Source organism: Mustela lutreola, chromosome 4 (assembly GCF_030435805.1).
Source record: "Mustela lutreola isolate mMusLut2 chromosome 4, mMusLut2.pri, whole genome shotgun sequence".
Taxonomy (NCBI): Eukaryota; Metazoa; Chordata; class Mammalia; order Carnivora; family Mustelidae; genus Mustela; species Mustela lutreola.
The window spans coordinates 163,321,824-163,338,373 of record NC_081293.1 but is presented as its reverse complement, the minus strand read 5'-3'; the positions used below and the strand labels follow the sequence as shown (position 1 = coordinate 163,338,373).

At 34.4% G+C, this 16,550-nt stretch overlaps 1 pseudogene; it reads right to left on the bottom strand.

The window, feature by feature from the left end:
• The window catches only part of LOC131830203 (V-type proton ATPase subunit E 1-like), a 148,881-nt pseudogene that overhangs the window by 106,717 nt on the left and 25,614 nt on the right, over window positions 1-16,550 (bottom strand).

Below are 16,550 nucleotides of genomic sequence, written 5' to 3'. Positions count from 1 at the left end.
ATATACATACATACAACATACATACAACATAAGGTGTCATTATACCACATTATAACATATCAAGAAGCCATTTTCTGTCAGTTAATGAAAACATATCATTGAATTTATCATTTTTTAAAGATTTATTTCTTTGTTTGTTTGAGGAGAAAGGAGGCAGAGGAAGAGGGAGAATCTCAAGCAGACACTGCAGAGCACAAAGACTGACACAGAACTCAATCTCAAGACCGAGATCACCATCTGAGCAGAAACCAGGAATCGGTGGCTGAACTGATGGCACCACCCAGGAGCCCCTGTACTCATCATTTTTTATTAAAAAATGATTCATCTCTCTCCATAGAGTTTCCATATATTCCCATGAAATTTCTATGGAAAGAATTCAAGAATTTAACAGATGACTTGCTGATAAAAAATTGAAAAGAGAAGGTAAAATGTACTTTAAGAAGCATTAAAAAAATACTAGTCCAAATTAATAGAGTAATTTCTATCTACTGTGATCAGATTCAACCACTTAAATAATTCTTAAGGATTAGTTTCCTTAGGTAAACTCATAGTCCTTCTCCAAAGAAAAAGGTTTGATGTTAGTGTGTATGGCTCACAGAAGAGTTTTCTAATGATTCAGAATTTGCATATAAATATGTGTAGTAGTATAATGCTTGGGAAAAGGGAAGGTGAAAATAGAAAAATGCCTACCAATATTCTTCTTGATACAAATATCCCTAGAATTACATATTATCTTACAAAATGATAGATGATATGCATCTGAACTTTTGCCAACGTCTATAGGCAACTGAGGGGTACAACAGAGAAAATTTAAACTTAGTTTAATCCTGATTAGACTAATCATTTTGAGAGTTCAGTTGTGACCGATGCTATGTAGATTCCACACAAGCACATGAAAATGAAATGATGTGGGATATGTAGATGAGTTGTCATGAGAAAGCCCAGTGTGTGAGGGGGAAGATCAGTCTTAATAAACGCTAACCCCAAAGGGGGGAAATTAGGTGCAAACACAAACCTTCAGGTATTTGGACAAGCTACAGGTCAAAGGTAATGATATGTTAGATGAATGTAAATAGCATTACTATGAGTAAGCAAATTTTATCCATTTAGCATAGGGTTTTGAAGTCATAAAAAATGTACCTACAATACAATAGGTACTGTCAGGGACGCCTGGGTGGCTCAGTTGGTTGGATGACTGCCTTAGGCTCAGGTCATGATCCCGGAGTCCCGGGATCAAGTCCCGCATCGGGCTCCCAGCTCCATGGGGAGTCTGCTTCTCCCTGTGACCTCCTCGCTCGTGCTCTCTCTCACTGTCTCTCTCTCTCTCGAATAAATAAATAAAATCTTAAAAAAAAAAATAGGTACTGTCATTCCTGGATATAATTACTCCTGATAATATAGAAAGTGAACTGAAATTTTCAATTAGAATTTGTTGAAGCATGTTTCATGCTTATGTAACAGACATGTTATGTAACAGACAAACTACAGTTGATCCCTGAACAATACGAGGGTTAGGGCGACTGACCCATTTGCAGTGAAATCTCCACATATAACTTCTATATCGGTAACTTACCGATAACATAAACAACTGATTAACACATATTTTGTATATCTATCTATTACATACTACATCCTTATAATAAAGTGAGCTAAAGAAAATGTTAAGAAAATCATAAGAGAAAATACATTTACAGTATTTATAGTGCTATATTTATAGAAATATATATATGTGCTGTATTTATAGAAAAAAAATCCAAATATAAGTGGACCTATGTAGTTCAAATCTATATTGTTCAAGCGTCAACTGTAGTATCTTTTCTTTTAATCTCTCAGCTGAACTCAAAATCCATGTACTTACACATTATGTTCCACTAAAAACCTATGCCCCTTCCTCTGCTTTTCCATATACCTTAAATATTCACTTCCACTTTGGGCATTATCTTTGTGGACCACAACCCCATACCACTCCCTATATTCCCTTTTAGCAAATTCTGCCCTGTCTTATATATCTATACCAAATGTTCAAAGTTTAAAGTTTTCCATAGGTTTATATTATAGTAACTAGAGAAGAATATTCAAGATTGAACATCTGAAAAACTACACAGTTTCTAAAAATAACAAAGTTCATAAATGAAGCTAGTTCATTATTTCCTTCCTTCTCCAACAGAATCTTAATTTATCTTGGAGCTACTCCCACACAGCACGTTTCTTTCTCTTCACTCACAGATGTTGCATAGTTTTCCCTATATCCCTAGGTTCTCACCGACTTCTCATATTCTCCCCCTTTTAGGACCAATACATTTCAAGGTTTGTTAACAGATATCAAAGATATAAATGATAATTCCACATTTGGATTAAAGATCTTATTAATTCCAGCATTACTTTTTGCAGGAAGGACAGACTTTTAAGGTCATTTCAGCAAATATCTTCTGATTCTTTTCATAAAGAAGAGCAGAAAAACTGCTCTCTGCTGTAATCTAATCACTAGAACTTCTATATTCTTCATTGTCATCAGAAAGACCATGGGGGGGATGATATATTACATTCCCATGACTTATTTGTTTCATAACTTTCAGTTTGTACCTTTTAACATCCTTTGCTAATTTTGCCCACCCCTCCACCTCATGCCTCTGGCAACAAACAATCTGTTCTCTGTACCTATGAGTATGAGCTTAATTTTTTTTTTAAGATTTTCCCATATAAGTGAGATCATACAGTATTTGTCTTTCTCTGACTTATTTTACTTAGTATAATACCCTTAAGGTTCATCCATATTGTCACAAATGGCAAGATTTCATTCTTTCTTATGGCTGGATATTATTTCATTACATATGTATACCAAATATTTATCTATTCATCCATCAATGGACAGGTATTTCCATATCTTGATTATTGTAAATAATGCTGCAGTGAACATGGTGGTGCATAATTACCAGAACTTTTGTTTTCCTCATTGTCATCAGAATGACCATTTAACAAACCTGAGCTTAGCTAAAATTTTTAAGTATGGAAAAGAAAAAAAATTACAAAGTTGGAAGCAACCAAAAATAAAAAAAGGCATTATTAACTTTATAAACCTCAAATGAGAAAAGAAAATATGAAAATTTTCATATTCTGAAATTTTTCACATTTAAAAAACAATCTCTCTTTCTATCATAATCAGATATGCCAGTAAAGTTTAAATATCATTGTTTTCACTTATAACTGGATATTAATCCTTCTAAAGAGTCTCTCAATTTTTTCCATTTAGTAGTATCATTTAAGGTTATTAAGTTAAAGTCACTCTGCTACATGTAATTGCTTAATAACAGAGATTATTAAAATATGGGATAACTCATGCTCTTTAGAAGTGTAAGGAACAAACAAAAAGAAGAACAGGATAAAGTTTGCTTAGAACATGAAAGAGTTGGAAATTATGAAGTGACTTGTAAGGGATTTTAAATCATACTATAAAAGGGAGCCTGGATTTAAGAAAAAAGTCCAAACTAGTTATCCTATTAGAGACACAATACAGGATAAAGTTGAAGATAGGGCAAATATTTTATTCATAGCATGCTAACTAAAATTTTAAAAGCTGAAGTAATATCTTATCCACATGCTTCAAAGGTAAATATTAATGAATAAAATAAATTTTCATACTGGTAAGTGGGAAAAAAAATGTATAGTAGCAAATCAGCCTAGGTTTTTGTTGTTGCTCTTTCCTTCTCTTTGCTCTGTGATTTCAATAAAATTAGAACTCTCTGAGCATTTATTTTCCTTAGGTTCATATTTTATGACAGTTGCTAAGTGAAGCTTCGCAGCAGCTCTCAGTTCACAGCCCCCTCCATCACACCAGTGGACCTACAAGTCTTTCTTTTCCTCACCCATGGGTAAAATATCACTTTTTACTGGACCAACATGGCAATTTGTTAATAGCTTCCTATTGTACTTTCTGTACCACTTTTTTTTTTTTTTAAGATTTTATTTATTTATTTGACAGAGAGAGATCACAGGTAGGTAGAGAGACTGGCAGAGAGAGAGAGAGAGAGAGAGCGGGAAGCAGGCTCCCTGCTGAGCAGAAAGCCCAAAGTTGGCCTTGATCCCAGGACCCTGAGATCATGACCTGAGCCGAAGGCAGCAGCTTAACCCACTGAGCCACCCAGGCGCCCCCTTTCTGTACCACTTTAATTTTTTATGTATTTGTCACATATCCTATCCCTTTGTATTCCCTACTGCTAAGAATAGTGAATTTAATTTAGTAACAGTCAGTACTTAAATTGGTATTTCTAATTGACTTCGAGTTCTGATTTATAAAAGAATCACAAAGTCTCTTCATTCATTGAATGAGTTTATGGGGTAGAATTTTGAGATCTCATGCAAAATAAAGTCACAATTATATTTCCTACTGTATATGCCTAAAAGGAAGCAACTTCAATAACAAGAACAGAGAGATCAATTAAGAACAAGTGTCAACGCTTGAGCAATCAAAGTGAGAAAAAGTGTCACAATCCCTCATCATTTATAATGTTGTCTGGAAATTATGTTACTATTAGGAAAACATTTATTTTCAAAGATATATTGCCTGGTATCAAAGTATGTCTGATTAAAAGTGTTCATATTTTAGGGACCCCTGGGTGACTCAGTCGGTTAAGCAGCGGCCTTTGGTTCAGGTCATGATCTCCTGGTCCTGGAATCAAGTTCCACATTAGGCTCCTTGCTTAGCAAGGAGTCTTCTTCTCTGTCTGCCTGCCACTCCTTTGCTTGTGCTCTGACAAATAAATAAGATCTTTAAAAAAAAAAAAAAAAAAGGTCATATTTTATTTTAGACTCAGGGTGATGGTTTCCAAAAGTATTTCATAAAGCATTCTTTTAATTTAGGAAAATAATGAAAATTTAAAATTTAATAATGAAAATTTAAAGTTTAAATGTTCGCTCCCCAGTTGCTGTGTTTTATAGGGACTAAATCACGATTAAGCTATAGGATGAACGAAAATTTAAAATATCATTTTTAATCAATAGCTTATCTTTATAATCCTTTTTCCTAGCACAGAACACAGTTTTTTGACCATAGTAGATACTTCTAAATATTTTAAAATTAAAATCTGCTTAGGGATTAAGAGAGGTTCATTTATTATAAAAGGTCAGGGACGGAGTTTTTATAGATAGCCTGTGATCTGTGTGACTGGGAAATATTAAAGAACAACAATAAAAAATACCATCCTGGAGCGCCTGGGTGGCTCAGTGTGTTAAAGCCTCTGCCTTCGGCTCAGGTCATGATTCCAGGGTCCTGGGATCAGGCCCTGCATCAGGCTCTCTGCTCAACAGGGAGCCTGCTTCCTCCTCTCTCTCTGCCTGCCTCTCTGCCTACTTGTGATCTCTGTCAAATAAATAAATAAATAATCTTAAACAAAAAAAAATTTTCCTGGTAGACTGGTTATTACCAAAAGGCAATTTTATATACTCTGCTCTGTGATTCTAAGATTGAGAATATACAAACTATTTCCCAGACTCTCTGGAAATAAAAACCACTTAAAGGAATGTTGACCAAGTGCAAAGTCAGATAATTTTAAACCCCTCACAAATGTGGATATAAGCAAGGCACTTCTAAATAATCTATTGGGTTAAAGAAGCCAAGACTATGAAGAATTAGAAAATTAAAATTATTTTAACCAAATTTTATATCATTTTCCCATGTATGTAGGTGTGTGAAAGCAGATTGGATATATGATTTAAAAATAAAACCCCATAACAAATATTTTTGGATGAATATGGATCTTTAAAATGAATGTTACATTTGACAATATTATTCAATAATGATATAGATAAATAAAATTATTTCTTAGATGTGATATTTCAGTTAAATAGGAAAATGCCTTTGTTGTTAGGAGAACATATCTTTCATTTTTCAGCGAGCACTGTCATGATACTTAAAATATTTTCAAATGGTTCAGAAAATACACCTCCATCTATTAATAAGAGAAACAGCACAAATAAGGCAAAAATTTAAGAATCTGTAAATGAGTATATCTATTTCTTGAACTATTTTTTTAAAATTTGCCTCTATCTCCACAATTTTTCAAGTGACATTTTAAGAAAAATTTTGAGGGATGAAGCTTAAGCTGTGCTCAAAGGCAAATATATAGCCTTCAAATGGATATACTAATAAAGAATAAAAGGTAAAAATCTCAAAAATCAAATCAACAAGTTAGAGAAAGAAGCAAATTGGACACAAGACAAAAGTGGAAATCAATAATTTAGAAAGCAAATATTCAGAGAGGGAACAAAGCCAAAGCATGGTTCTCTGAAAAGACTAAGAAGTTGAAAAACCTGTGGCAATGTAAATAATACAAATGTAAAATGTAAAAAATAAACCACTTTACAATATAAAAGAGAGATACTTCTGTACATCTTATAGATGTGAAAAGTAATTATTAAAGATATTCTACATATATTAAAACATAATATTGTTATAGACTGAATTATATCCCCCTAAATTCATCCTGAAATTCTAACCCCCAATACCACAGAATGTGGCCTTATTTGGGAAAAAAAACCTTTGCAAATCTAATCATATGAGGTTATTAGGGTGCACCCTAATACAATACTATTGAAGTCCTAATAGGGAATGTAAGTTTTAGACACAGGGAAAGATACTGATACAGGGGAAATGATGTGAAGAAAGAGAATGCCATTTACAAAAAAACACTGAGGCCAGTAGCATCTACTAGAGAGGCATGGAACAGATTCTTTCCCAGAAAAAAACAATATTGATAATACCTTGATTTTGAACTTCTAGCAGGGAGAAATGTGAGACAATGAATTTCTGTTAAGACACCAAATGTGTGGTATTTTGTTATGGCAGCCCTAGCAAACTAATACACATTATATAAACATTTTTGCTAATATATTTTAAATGTTGATAAAGTAGGGAAGATTGCATGGGTCAGTCAGCTAACCGTCCAACTCTTGATTTCGGCTCAGGTCACAATCTCAGGATCATTGAGATCAAGCCCTGCTTTGGATTCTGTGCTGAGCATGGAGCTTGCTTAAGATTCTCCCTGTCCCTCTACTCCTGCTCCTGCTCTCTCTCTCCCTCTGTCTCTCAAAAAAAAGTTAAGAAAATTAAAAAATAAATAAAATGTTGATAAAGTAGACAAATTCCAAGAAAGACACTAAAAATAAAACAAAAATAAACACAAAATCAGATGTTTCATAATTTTAAGGAAAAGAATCCATAAATAAAACCCTTCCCACAGAGATATTTCAAGATTTATTCATTCAATGGATGGCTTCAGTAATAAACTCCATCAAACATTTTAGTTAAAACTTATACCAACATTATTCAAATGTTTGGTTTTCATATATCATGTGATGTTTCTTCTCTAACATGTTGATATTATAATTTTGAGATGTGTATCAGGCTTACTTGGATAAACTACCAGGATAAATCCCTCTTTGACATAATATATTATCCTTTTACATGTTATTCAATTTGATTTGCTAGTATTTGCAAAGGATTTTTACACCTAAGTTAACGAAGGACGTTGGCTTGTATTCCTTTTTTATAACTTCTGTTTCGCTTGGGTTTCGGCCTCAAAAAAAAAAAAAAAAAAAGATTAACTGGAAAGTGTTCTCTCCCTTCCTACTGTTGGACATGTTAATGTAGAAATAGTCATATTTCTTTATTGAATGTTCATTAGAATTTTCCGGTGAAAACATCTAGGCCTGAAGGTTAATTTATTGAAAGATGTTTAATTATCAGATTTAATAGACATAAGACTATTCACATTATTTGATCTTTATTAAAATTGGCTAGTTTGTATCTTTCAAGGAATTTTTCCATTTTTATCTAAGTCAACTTAAGAGCATAAAACTAACTGTAACAATCTCTTACTACCCTTTAAATAGCTATAGGAGCTGCAATAATCTCCCCCTTTCATGTCAAATTTGAAACTTTTGTGATTTCTTTTTTTTTTTAGGTTAGTCTTGTTAGAATTCCTTTTAAAAATACTTTTCTTCATCTTTTTCAAATTGGGTAATTTCTGTTTATCTATCTTCAAGTTCACTGACTTTTTTCTTTGTAATCTCTGTTTTTCTATTATGCCCACTGATAATTTTTTAATATCAAACATATTTTTCAATCCTAAAATGTTTTTCTTTTCTATGATTTCTTTATTATGATTCCTGTTTCTCAGCTGAGATTTCCTATCCATTCACTCATTACAAGCACATTTTCCTTTGCCATATTAAGCATACTCAATTTATGTTCTTTTATAATTCTACCATCTGGGATATCTAAGGCTGGTCTCAGCTGATTTTCTGCTCCCAGTCACGTTTTCCTGGTGGAGGTGGTGGTTCTCCTTCTCCTTCTTCTTGTTATTGGCTTTATTCAATGATTCATGAATTGGGCAGCATCTCATTTAGCAAGGAGAAATAAGCTTATCTGGGTTCTTATATTAAGTAATTCTGGAATTTATTTTGGATATTGTGAAAATTGTGTGGTGAATTTGATATTCTTATATTGCACTAAAAAGATTTGATCTATTTTTAGCCAACAAATCATGTGATTAGGCTCGAACTGCAATTTCTGTCTCACCTGAAATAGGTAGCAACCAAGTTCTCAAGATGATTTTCAGCGAGGCTGCTTGCACATACTCTTTATAGATCAGGCAGAAATTTAGGTAGGGATTAAACACATAACAATATATACTCTCCTTTCCAGGAGTCTCTTCTCACTTTCTAGCATAGGCCACAGGCTTTTTATTACAGCTTCAGTTGTCTTTTCCTGTGCCATGAATATGCCCCACTCTCAAGACCAAACCCATAAAAATGGTAAAAATGGGACTCACCTATGCCAGTATCTTTCTTCAAGTTTCAATTTCTTGCCAAAATCAGTCTGCTTTTGTTCACTCTCTGGAGCCCTCAGTAGTTGTATTTCTTTTTTAGTTTGTTTCTTGCATTAGTCCTGGGTTTATTCATATTATATTTGAACAATTACAATATTAGACGTTTACCCTGCCAAATGATCACAGAACTTAACAAATTCTTTTTTTATGTCATCTTCTATTTAACCCATCAATTGCATTCTAAAATTTGATGATAATCTCTTTCATTTCCAAATCTTTTAATTAATTAATCAATTTATTTATTTCTTCTTGTTTTTGTTCATTCTTTAATAACTGGTCTGATAATTTTTAGTTTCTTATCCCTTTTTTTGGTTATGGTTTTTAAATTTATATCTTAATTCTTCAGGCCACTTAAAAGCATTTATTTTATATCCTACATTAATAAATTTCAGTATCAAGACTACTTAGAAATCTAAATATGTTATTATTTGTTTCATTCATGTGGGCTTTATTCCTTATGTATATGCTAAACTTTATTATCACACTCATATTAGGATTTCTTAAGGGAGATTATTTGATTATGTACCTGTCACATATCTTCTAGTTCTATAACAAGTCTTCCTCAATTTTTCTGTTTAGAACTTTTTGGACCTTGAAATTAGAGTATATTTAGATTACAATTAATGCGAGGAAGGTTTATGGTTACAAATTCTCAACAAGAGTTTTTTGGTTTCCCATTTCTGAATGTGCCAAAACTAGACAAATTATCTTGTCATCTTCTTTTGCTCAGCGATTTTCTATCACCTCTTCCTTTGCACTGCAGCTCTTCAAGTGTTCTTGCTTTATATGTGGGTCTAAATTCCAAACATCATTTTGTAAGAGCTCTACATACTATATTAATTTCACCCAAGAGCCTTCATTAAAAAAAAAATTAAAGATTTATTTATTTCCTTACAGAGGGCTGAGGAGAGGGAGAGAGAATGAGCAGGGGAGGGCAGTGAGAAAGAGAGTCTTAAGAAGTTTCTGCTCTGAGCACAGAGTGCAGAACCTAACACGGGTCTTGATCTCAAGACTTTGAGATCAGGAGCTGAGCCAAAACCAAGAGTTGGTTTCTTAACTGACAGCATCACCCAGGCATCCCTCACCAGAGTCTTTAAAATTCAAATCTAGTTCCTAGTAATATCAAAGATCCCAAAGCAACTGCAGATTCCCTATTTGTTTACTCTTTAGGTTATGTTTTTCAATTTGCTTAAGCTCAACTATTAACTTTATAAAGCCTGTTTGCTTGAATTTTTCTGCACCTACTTGATTTATAATGGTAGTATTTTTCAGAATATCTAGGTCACCATATTGAAAGAAGAAGTTCTATACTTAACACAGGATTCTCTGTCTACTCTTTCAATTTAGTATTTCCCTTATTTTCTTCAAATTAATAGAATATGTCATGGAACTAGACAAATAGGTCTTACTGCAAACTCTTATAACTTATCAATGATTTATTCATATCCAATTGATTGCCTATTCTACTTTAAGTTCCCAATTCCTTTCAGCAAAAAATCCTGTCTACTATTTTCAGAGGCCATCCAGTATTAATTGTTTATCCCATTTTCCTGTTTTAAAATATCTGTATTTTCACATTTTCTCTTTTCTTTACCTTCAGTCTACAAGATTAATTCTGATACTTGTGCACTACTTTCAACTTTCCTGTCATCTTCACAACCATTATGCTTTAAGATTATTTTCACTATGCTTTTGAATATTCAGTCTTTCCATACTATCTCCCTGCACAATACAGTTTTTTCTCTCTTAAATCTTTTTCCTCCACTTTTTTATTTAAATTCCAGCCAGTTAACATACAGTGCAACAGGTGTGATTACCATTACATACAATTTAGTCATTCAATATTACAAACAATGTCTGATGTTCATCTCAAGTGCCTTTCTAAATCTCCATCACCTATCTAACCCATCCTCCTGCCCATTTCCCCTCCAGTAACTACTAGTTTGTTCTCTACAGTTAAGAGTACTCCTTAGGGAAGCCTGGGTGGCCCAGTAGGTTAAAGCCTCTACCTTCGGCTCATGTCATGATACCAGGGCTCTGGCATTGAGCCCTGCATTGGGCTCTCTGCTCAGCAAGGAGCTTGCTTCCCTTCCTCTCTCTCTGACTGCCTCTCTGCCTATGTGTGATCTCTCTCTCTGTCAAATAAATAAATAAAATCTTAAAAAAAAAAAGAGTATTCCTTGGTTTCCCTGTCGTCTTTTTTTTTTTACACCCATCTTCATTTGTTCTGTTTCTTAAATTCCACGTGTGCAAAAACATGTATTTGTCTTGCTCTCACTTATTTTGCTCAGCTTAATACTCTAGCTCCATCCACAACACTGCAAATGGCAAGATTTCATTCATTTTTATGGCTGAGTATTATTCACTGTGTATGTATATAAACACACACACACACACACACACACACACACACACACACATACATACATACACTTTAACCATTCATCAGGTGAGGATGTAGAATATGGCGAACTCCCTATTGGTCGGAATGCAAACTGGTCAGCCACTCTGGAAAACAGTATGGAAGGCCCTCAAAAAGTTAAAAATAGGACTATCCTACAATCCAGCAATTACACTACTATGTATTTACCCAACAGATACAAAAATACTGATTCAAAGGGATACATACATCCCGGTGTTTCTATCAGCATTATGTACAATTAGCAAATTATGGAAGAGCCCAAATGTCCATCTCCTAAATCTCTTCTTGAACTTACTACCCCTCCAAGCAATAATTCTCCTTTCCCTGCTATCAATATTTTGACGGTGGGGGGAAGCCTTGCCTTCACCACCATGCACTTCATTTGAAATTGTATTGATACGATTTCACCAATGATTCACTCATCCCATTCCTTTGACCTTTTCTCTTCTGAACCTTGCTGCAAAATATACTGAAATTATCTTATATAAACCTCATGTCATTAACTCTTCTTCCTTTGGGAAATCTTTTTACTATATATTTTCTCATTCTTATCCTTATCTAAAATATAGCCATTCTTCAAGGTTGCAGGTTTTGCTGTTAAGCATCTATCCCCATAACTCTCCACACTACATCACGTATTGATCTCTTCTCATACCATGATTCAAAAATACTACCTCCACGGAATTAATTCCTAAATGTACAGTCCTAAGTCCTTCCTTTTCTGGCAGACATTTAAGCAGAGACTTAATGTTGGAGATATTCTTTATTCCTCCAAGCAGTTGCCTCACTGAGATAATTCCACTTACACAAATTATTTTTCATTCCCACTATCATCACTTTGCCCACAATTACATCACCTAATTAGTCTCTTAATTTGTCTACTTGACTCTTCCTTCAATTCACTCTGCACACTGAAGCTGAGTTAACTTTTCAAGTATACAGCTCTCATCATGTCCCCACCATCCCGCTTAGAAACTTTCTTTTACTATTCCCTGGGTATACTGGCATCAGGGAATTCCATAATCTGACCCCACTTAACCTCACAAGCAGTTCATTCTGATTCACATAAGGTACTATGGGCACAAATCAATCTATACTCACCATGTGATCATAATATCTTAGTCAAGATTCTGACTTCCAGAAACAGAAACCAACTCAAGCTAGTCCAAATAAAGAAGATTCTATGGAAAGGGCATATAATCTTTTAAAAAAATTATTTTTTTAATTAACATATAATGTATTATTTGTTCCAGGGGTACAGGTCTGTGAATCATCAGGCTTACACATTTCACAGCATTCACCATAGCACATACCCACCCCAATGTCCATAACCAAGCCACCCTATTATTATCCCCCCATCCTCCAGCAACCCTCAGTTTATTTTGTGAGATTAAGAGTATTTTATGGTTTGTCTCCCTCCTGATCTCATGTGGTTTCATTTTTTCCTTCCCTAACCCCCCTGCACTGCCTCTCAAATCCCTCATATCAGAGAGATCATATGATAATTATCTTTCTCTGGTTGACTTATTTAGCTCAGCATAATACCCTCTAGTTCCACCCACATTGTTGCAAATGGCAAGATTTTCTTTCTTTTGATGGCTGTGTAGTGTTTCATTTCCTGTGTGTGTGTGTGTGTGTACATATCACATCTTCTTTATCCATTCATCTGTTGATGGACATCTAGGTTCTTTCCATAGTTTGGCTATTGTGGACATTGCTGCTATAAACGTTTGCATGCACAGAAAGGGTTCAGAATCTTTAAACAGGACCAAAACAGAGTTAAATCACATGAAGTGTGGAGATGAAATTTAGGAAACTATTACAGATTAAAGCAATCTCTTAAAGCATTCTGTGCTTCTCAGGAGGAAATCTACCAATTATATCTTCTATTGTCTTGACTACATGCTATATTTCTATAAACCTGTCTCTATCATTGTACCTCAGTGCTTCTGTTTCTTTTTTCCAAGTTTTGAAAGACAGACTACTATTAACAGCTGACCAATCCACAATATGACTCTAGGTCCAAAGAAGGAGTCCTAAAGTGGGGAGTCAATCTAAAATGTGTTAATTTGAGAACAGAAATTGTGTTTCCTGTCTTTTTTTTTTTTGAGCTACGTTTAGATTATTTGTTCTACTTGTGATGTATGTACTTTTCCCAACCCCTCCATCTTTCCAAATACCCCAAATTACTCATCCTTCTAGATCCCACACAAATGCTACATCCTCCTTAAAGTTTTTCCTGACTTCTGAACTGAAAGTAATCTCTCCCTCCTGTGAATACCCATCAGCCTTTGACTCTCTGAGGTGGCAAGTCTTATCTCCCAAATTCAGATGAAGGCAGAAACTACAGTACTCCCTACAATGCTTAGGTCAGTACAAGGAACACAGTAACCACTCGATAAATGTTTGCTGAATGCCAAATAGGATTCTAAAGAATAATTAAAGGCAGGAAGTACTTCTAAACCTTAAACTGAAGTCTTTTTCAGAAAATGTGTTATGTATTTTCATAAATATTGATGAGCATTAGAACATATGTAAAGCCAATTCAATCTCAGTTAAAAAACAAAACAAAACAAAACAAAAACATGACATTGCATTTATGGTCCAGGTGGTAGACATAAATGATAGATTTACTTTGAAGAAGAATAAACAAGAACAACCAAAGAAACAAAAACTATCTGATCATTTAATAAGAATTCACTGTAGACTTAGAGGGCTCTACTCTTATGTTAAAACCTAACGTGGTAATAATTCTTTGTTTCCTAGCAACAATACTATCATTAGTTAACCATTCTATTACTTTCCCCTAAATAGAATAGTTGTTAAACTCTGTTTGTTGGATTGCTAATGAGTGTATTAGCTTCTGCAGTGAGGAGCAATGCAAGTGCAAAGCGAAAGATATATATTGCAATTCCTCAGTTTCTGCTAGTCTTTTAATTCTAAATTGTATGCATACTATTCTGATGATCTAAGGGGAGAGATCCTGTGCTAGATAGGGACTGCAATCTAACGTAAGGAAGGGCTATAGAGCTATGCACCAAAATGCTAAGATATTAAAGTGTTAGCTATTACTGCATGTGCGAATGGAGGCAGAAAACTTCTATCTCTTTCAAGACAGTTGCTCATTCCTCTACAGTACACAGTTGACAAATACACTGGAGTTTGGCAGAGTTTTCTGTTAGCTTTTAGGATTAATACTCAGCATGGCTTGATCTCTGCAAAGTTCATTCTGCTCACTCTGATATTTTTACTAAATATATTACCTCTGTATCAGGTCCATCTCTGGTTTATTAGAATACTTTATCTTTCTCACATATTGTTTTTAAAGATTTTATTTTTTAATTTGAGAGAGAGAGAAAGAATGAGAGAAAGAGAGAGCATGAGAAAGGGGAGGGTCAGAGGGAGAAGCAGACTACCTGCTGAGCAGGGAGCCCAATGCAGGACTGGATCCCAGGGCTCCAGGATCATGACCTGAGCCAAAGGCAATTGCTTAACCAAATGAGCCACCCAGGCACCCTTTCTCACATATTTTGAATAATACTTTCGAACTGTACACAAGAAATTGTATTTGTGGTCTCTACTCAAGGGCTTTAATTGTGAGACATCTTCTGTATGATTCTTAGATAAAGAAAGATAAGTGGCCTTTCGGAGTATCATTCATTTATTTATAAAAGTCCCTCTGCTCCTAGGAATTCCCAAAAAATTGATACTATTTTCTCTTCTTGTGATAATTTTGCTGCACATTTGTGTTTCCTAGTCCAGACTAAGGCCTTTTTTAGTGTAATTATTTTAGGTGTTTGTGCTTTGCCTAGCCAACATTTCACAATGGATTTGTCTTAGACCTGTTGACTTTCCAGTATACTTTTTAATTTAATGTTTTTTCCCCAACTAATTGTTTTGGTCATAGTCAGTGATGTCACCAAGGGATGGTTCAATCCCGTAAACCTCCATCACCCTTTTCAAATTTCCCTCTCCCAAAATAAGCATATGATATAAGAATAAATGACAGTCTGCCATGCAAATACAGTTCTAGAAATAATACCTAGTGATGCTCTCTTTCCAACTAGATTATTATCCTTATCCTCCTCATATATATGCATCTTTTCCTAATACTGCTCTCTATGCCCTCTTTGACAAATGCAAACGGATAGAATCTTATCCAAGCTTATGCCCATCTTTTAGCATCTATCAGTGACAAGCACCTTTACCAGATATTCAATAGCTATATGTTGAACAAAAGCATTTTTGAAGAGGTTCATTTTTGTCTTTGGAGTGAACGTTTTTATACAGGAGATGGTTTGTGTGTATGTTGTCAATTTGACCACAGGCCTGTATAATTAGATTAATTATAATTTGATTCAATTACAACTATGTAGGAATGTATGTAGTTAGACATAAAAATTTTTTTTTAATTTCCTTTAAAAAATGCTAAACTAACTGTCTCAATCTGCTAAGAGTCTGCCTTTGGCTCAGGTCATGATCCCAGGGTCCTGGGATTGAGCCCTGGGTTGGGCTCCCTGCTCAGCGGGGTGTCGGCTTCTCTGCAGCAACCAACCTCCCCAACCGGCAGCCAATGCTCCCTCTCTTTCTCTCTCACTCTCTCTCTCTCAAACAAATAAATATTCTAAAAAATGCTAGAAGTGATTGATTCCCTTAAGCATAGAGCACATAGATATTGGCCAGATGTAGCATCTTTTCTACCATTAATATGCAGAGATACCAGTGAAAACTTTAAGAGGTGTAAAAGATATGTTATGTTCACTATTAATGATATTGCACTGCCACTAGTGACTTAAGTCACCAGTTCTTTAATTTTTCAGGTTGGGTCATGATATAAACGTTCATAGATACAAAACAGAACCTCAGAATCTTGGTAATTTACCTCAGAAAATAAGAATTCCATTGTTTTTGTTTGATCCACTTGTTACATGTACATTATCCTGTATTTTTCATACCTGACCCTTCCTTTGGGAGGAATAATTTAGTGGTCCCATATATGTATTTTGAGACCCTCTCTAAAAAAACACCCATTGCAGGGAGACTTTCTTAATTCCTTATTTTCATCTCTCCTTGCCTCACATTCACCAAACTGTGATAACACATACGTATATTTTGCTAAAGTTGTTTTAGATATCTGTTTTATTAAACCAGAAGGTTATCGGGATTAGTAACTTAGTCTCATTGTCTTTGTATTCTTATAGCCTCAAATAATACACAGACAACAAAATAAATGCAAATACATA